The following is a 5,833-nucleotide window of genomic DNA, read 5'->3' as shown; positions in this document are numbered from 1 at the left end:
AGAGGAAGAAAGCTCCTGTGAAGTATGGAGCATGGATTCCTGAAGAATTGCAATTCGACCACTAAACTTTTGCCTAATTTCTCTGTGGCCCAAAATCTGGAAAAATCAAACTAATTTCGCCCTTTTAAGTTTAATCCTCTATTTTGCATGTTTTAGGTTTTTTTTTTTTGGATAAATTAATTCTGGGATTTAGATCATAATTGTGGCTTGATATTTTTAGTCGATTTGCTAATCTTGTTGGGCTTAGCATTGGTTTAGGTTGTGGGTAACAATATTTGTTCGGATCTGTAAATGTGGGTTTAATCTATTTTGTTTGGGTCTCTGGTATGGGTTTAGGAGGTAAAAGCCCACTCTTTTGATTGGTTTTGTTTATTGGAATGTGAAGGCTGATCCGCTCCACTTGCCTTGGACTTTCGTTTGGGTTTGGGTAGCTTTGGCCCAAGAAATAAATAAAATAGCCCAATGGCCTGTTTGATTAAGAATCTGGTCATGGAATTTGCAAATCAGCCCCTGAATTTTTCCTTAACTATATTGTGGTCCTAGGAACTTTCAATTTCTTTCAATTGGGTCCTTAATTTTATTACAAATGGGTCCCTAAACTTTACTTTTTTTAATTTTGGCCCCAAAACTTTGTTAAAATTTGCAATCAAGTCCTTTATTCTTTTGACTTCTTAAATGTGGGTTGTCTACATGATTTAATTGATTCAATTTCATGTTTATTTTTATCTTTTGTGATTATTTATTAATTAAAGTGGTGCCTTGACCCTTTCTTTGTTTTTGAAGGGTAAATAAGTAGTTTCACTCCATTAGGGCTCCAACTCAAGGGAGGTACACCCTATCCCTTATTTTCTTACTTTATTTGACTCTATGTGCCCTACGTGACTTTACGTGTTTTAATTGCATGCTCTTGAATGTTGTTTATTGTTATTTATTTATTTATTTCATTAATTCATTCGCTCTATTGGCTTTAGTTTCTATATATTTGTTTTTAGTTCAATTTTGGTCATTTGAAAGGCACTTGAATGCCAAAGTTGTAATAGTTAGGTATTATTTTATTTAATTCATTCCCCTCTTAGATTGTAGTAGGATTCCCCCGAATGTAATAGTTAGGATTTTATTCGATTTATTTGCCTTTGTGTGATTTGCATGCGTATGTGCTATGTGTTTAATTGCTTTCTTAGGGTTTGGCATCTAGATATGCATGCTTATGTGTTATGTGTTATGTGAATTACGTGCTCACATGTCTACTCACTTTAGTTATGCACATTTACTTATGTATGTATGATGGATGCAAATGCACGAAACCGTGGCTAGTCCAACGCTAGTCATGGTTGTCCCCTCGAGCTCTTGCAAGTCCAATGCTTGTGAGAGAGCGTAGATGTGGGCTAGTCCAACGCTAGCCCTTAGGAGCCCTTCGCGCGTTAGACCATAATTGTGCGATCACTTCATCTCATGCATATCTTTACTTTTAGGGCCTCTTTCACCATGTTGCATGACATCCTTCCTTTTATGTATAGCCCTTATCCCTAATTTTCCCATATATATATACCCCTATGTGTGATACATAACATTAGAAATGCATTTCATTTTAGAATTAGGATTAGGATAGGGCATTTGCTTGATTAGATTAGGGAAAACCCCTTGGATATGGGATATGAACGAGTTTGGCTTTTTCTAGCCTTAGCACGCTCGTATTCCCTCTATTAAAGGGGAAAATTGAGTCACGAACATTAGTCCTCCGTACCCGACATGATGCATTCCTTTAAGACATGTATATTTGTATAATTATTTTATCATTTTCCTTTTCTTAGAGTCTCATACTTTTGTATTATTTGTGACCTCTCCAAAGAGTCACTATTGGGCGTCGCAATTAATGTGATTGGCACCATTCAAGTTTTGAAGAGAAATTTTGCCCCCCGATGCCCCCCTAGATCTAGGTTTTGCATTCATATAGTACATCCAAATGTGATAATTCTTTAGGTTAAAACAAGAAAATCTTTGACTAAATCACGCAACTAGCCTTGGCTAGGTCGAAGGGGTGCCTTGGATTTTTATCCTTACCTTCCCCTTCGTCAAATGTGACTCCCGAACCTTTTTCTTTGATTTACGTAGACTAGAAGTCGTTTAAAAGGGGTTTTTCTACCTTTTCATTTAAAAATACATTTTTTAGGTGACTTGGTACACCTTAACTCTATACCAAGTGGCGACTCTGATTTTTATTCGAAAACCCTTTTTAAACTATATTTTGGGTCAAATCGTCGCATTTTCAAGTCCCATTTAGACCCATATTTTCTTCATTTTCTTTGTAAATCAAAAATTCATTTTTTAAATAAAAATTCACTTTTTTAACCATTTATTTTCCTTATAAAAAATGGGGCGCGACAGATTCGACCCTACTCACCGCTTTATGCAAAATTTACATTTTTCTCGAGTAGGTATTTATTATTGTATAGGTTCGACACCTGTCAATTTTTGGCGCCGTTGCCGGGGTGAGGTGTTTTGATTAATTTTGTTTCGTTCTAAATTGTTTTATTTAGATTTGTCTGGCATTTTTCTAGTTTATGCATCGTTCTTTTCGCACAGGTGAATTAATTTTCGATCCAGAGGTAGAGAAGACTGCGCGCCGAACTAGAAAAGAGACTGGGCAACTCAGAGAGGAGCAGTCTAGCATAGCATCTCAGGAACTAGATCCAGAGATCGAATCATCAGATTCAAGTGGTGATAGTTCAAGTGACCAAGGCCAAGAGGACATCCTTATGGCGAATGTAAGAACACTAAGGGAGTTGACTGCTCCGGAATTGCCCCAGCAACCTCTGTGCATTACATTTCCAGTTCTAGCAGAGAATACTTCCTTTGAACTGAAGTCGGGGTTAATTCATCTATTACCCACGTTTCATGGCCTCTCAGGTGAGGAGCCCCATAAACACATCCTGGAGTTCGATGTGGTATGCTCCAGTATAAAGCCTCCAGGAATTACTGAGGAGCAGATCAAACTCAGGGCCTTTCCTTTCTCCCTTAAGGATGCAGCAAAAGATTGGTTATATTACCTACCTGCAGGGAGTATCACAACATGGGCCCAATTTAAGAAGAAATTTTTGGAGAAATTCTTCCCTGCATCCCGGGCTGCAAGTCTAAGAAAAGAGATATGCAACATTAAACAGTATCCTGGAGAATCTCTATATGATTACTGGGAAAGGTTCAATAAGTTGTGCACTAGATGCCCACAGTATCAAATTAGTGAATAACTATTGATCCAATATTTCTATGAGGGACTCCAGTCGTCCGACAGGAGTATCATTGATGCTGCGAGCGGGGGCACATTGGCAAATAAGATCTCGAGGGAAGCATGGCTGCTCATTGAAGCTATGACAGAAAATTCTCAGCAGTTTAGTTTCCGTGAGAGTAACTCTACCCGCAGGGTTAATGAGATGGAGACGACATCTATTCAGCAGCAAATATCAGAGCTGACATCTTTTGTTCGACAATTAGCTGCGGGAAACATGCATCAAACAAAGGCCTGTGGAATTTGCACAAATATGGGCCATCCCACTGACTCGTGCCCTTTGCTGCAAGAGGATGGGGCTGAACCAGTGAACATGGTTGGAGATGTGTCCGCACCTCAAAGACCGTACGACCCATACTCCAACACGTACAATCCGGGTTGGAGAGATCACCCCAATTTCAGCTATGGGAATAGGCCACAGAATTCATTCTCCAATCGTCCACCAGGATTCCAACAACCGTGGCAACACAAGTCTCAACCCTCGTCCTCTAGCTCAAGAAGTTCTTTGGAAGAAATTGTTAAGAGTTTGGCCACGACCACTGCTCAACTCCAACAAGAGACTAGGTCCTTGGTCGCGAGCACTACTCAGTTCCAACAAGACACCAAAGCAGGTATGAAAGACATGGAGACTCGAATGAGTCAAATGGCAACTGCTATTAATCGCCTGGAATCCCACGTTTATGGGAAACTGCCATCACAACCCGAGACAATTCCCAAGAATGTAAGCTCCATGACATTAAGAAGTGGCAAAGAGGTGGAGGGACCTAAGTTGGCGAATTCGAAAAGCAAAAGTGAGGAGGAGATAGAAAAGGAGATTGAAGAGGAAGGGTGCATTCGCGAAGACCCTAAGGTAACATCTATTCCTTCGATCCCTATTAAATCTAGTCTAGCTCTTTTTCAACCCGAGACAATTCCCAAGAATGTAAGCGCCATGACATTAAGAAGTGGCAAAGAGGTGGAGGGACCTAAGTTGGCGAATTCGAAAAGCAAAAGTGAGGAGGAGATAGAAAAGGAGATTGAAGAGGAAGGGCGCATTCGCGAAGATCCTAAGGTAACATCTATTCCTTCGATCCCTATTAAATCTAGGGTCTGTTTGGTTGGAAGTAAAATATTTTCCCAAGGAAAATATTTTCCGTGGAAGTAATTTTCCATGAAAATCATTTCCCTTTCATCATTTTCAGGTGTTTGGTTAGCTTATTGAAAATATTGTCTTACTTCATTTTTCTGGTGTTTGTTTAACTTTTGAAATATTTTCACTTTTATCTCTATCTTTACTTTCTACACATTATAACTACATACTTCTTCCCATGCAAAATAAGAAAATTTATCTCATTGTTTAACTTTAAAAAATCTTGGAGAAATGTATATATGAATAAAAAATATCTCCTTAAGTAATAAATAAATTGCTGGTCATTTAGTGTCAAATATCAATCACATGCAATGCTTATTGTGACATATATCTTGCACTCTCACTGCTGAAAGTTTCTCTAGAAAAGAATGTCCCTATTATATATAATTAATTACTAGTATAGGATGAGTAGAATGAGATTTTTTTTTTATTTTGAATATACTAGGGGGAGGGTTGGGTTGGGTTGGGTGGTACGAGGGAGGGAGTGTAAGGAAGAGATTTTGGGTTCGAATCCTCCTGTTTACAATAAAAAAAAAAGAACATACTACAAGATATTTTCAGTAAGTTTGGAACATACTACAGGCGGGATGCATGCATTTCGGAAAACAACTTCAATAAGTTTGGAAGGGAAGTTGTTTTCCATAAGATGAGTGAAAATATTTTACATAGGAAAATATTTTCAGTAACTTTTGTGCAACCAAACACGGGAAATTAGGAAAATATTTTCCTGGAAAACATTTTCACCCGAAACAAACGGACCCCTAATCTAACTCTTTTTCCTTGCAGGTTGGAAAAGACAAAGAGGGCAGAAAAGGAAAAAGAAATCTTGGATGTGTTCCGCAAAGTTCAAGTAAACATCTCCCTATTGGACGTGATCAAGCAGGTATCCAAATACGCAAAGTTCTTGAAAGACTTGTGCGTTAACAAAAGAAAGCTAAGGGGTGATGATAGGAGAGAATGTATCAGCTGTACTTCAAAGGAAACTTCCATCCAAATGCGGGAATCCAGGTATGTTTCCTATTCCCTGTAAGATTGGACATTCTAGTATCAAAAATGCCATGATAGATTTAGGGGCTTCTATTAATGTGATGCCTAAATCAATTTATGATTCCCTAAATTTAGGACCATTAAAAGAAACGGGAATAATAATTCAATTGACTGATCGTACATGTGCTTATCCGGATGGGATAATTGAGGATGTTTTAGTGCAAGTAGATGGATTAATTTTTCCTGCTGATTTTTATGTGCATTACATGGATGATAGAAGTGCCCCAAATCCATCACCTATTATATTAGGAAAATCATTTTTGAGTACTACCCAAACTAAAATTGATGTTAGTAAGGGTACTCTCACGATGGAATTTGATGGAGAAATAGTCCACTTTAATATTTTTGATACAATGAAACATCCTGTTAACTCT

At 38.1% G+C, this 5,833-nt stretch overlaps 1 non-coding gene across 1 annotated transcript; it reads right to left on the bottom strand.

The window, feature by feature from the left end:
* Nucleotides 1-3,128: 3,128 nt before the first annotated feature.
* LOC113778951 lies at nt 3,129-3,235 on the bottom strand. Its single transcript, XR_003469414.1, has one exon. It is a non-coding gene; the product is annotated as a small nucleolar RNA R71 (small nucleolar RNA).
* Between the last annotated feature and the right edge of the window lie 2,598 nt (nt 3,236-5,833).

The sequence above is a fragment of the Coffea eugenioides genome, chromosome 7 (genome assembly GCF_003713205.1).
Source record: "Coffea eugenioides isolate CCC68of chromosome 7, Ceug_1.0, whole genome shotgun sequence".
NCBI lineage: Eukaryota > Viridiplantae > Streptophyta > Magnoliopsida > Gentianales > Rubiaceae > Coffea > Coffea eugenioides.
The sequence above is the reverse complement of the archived record's forward strand: the minus strand, read 5'-3'. Positions and strand labels throughout refer to the sequence as shown.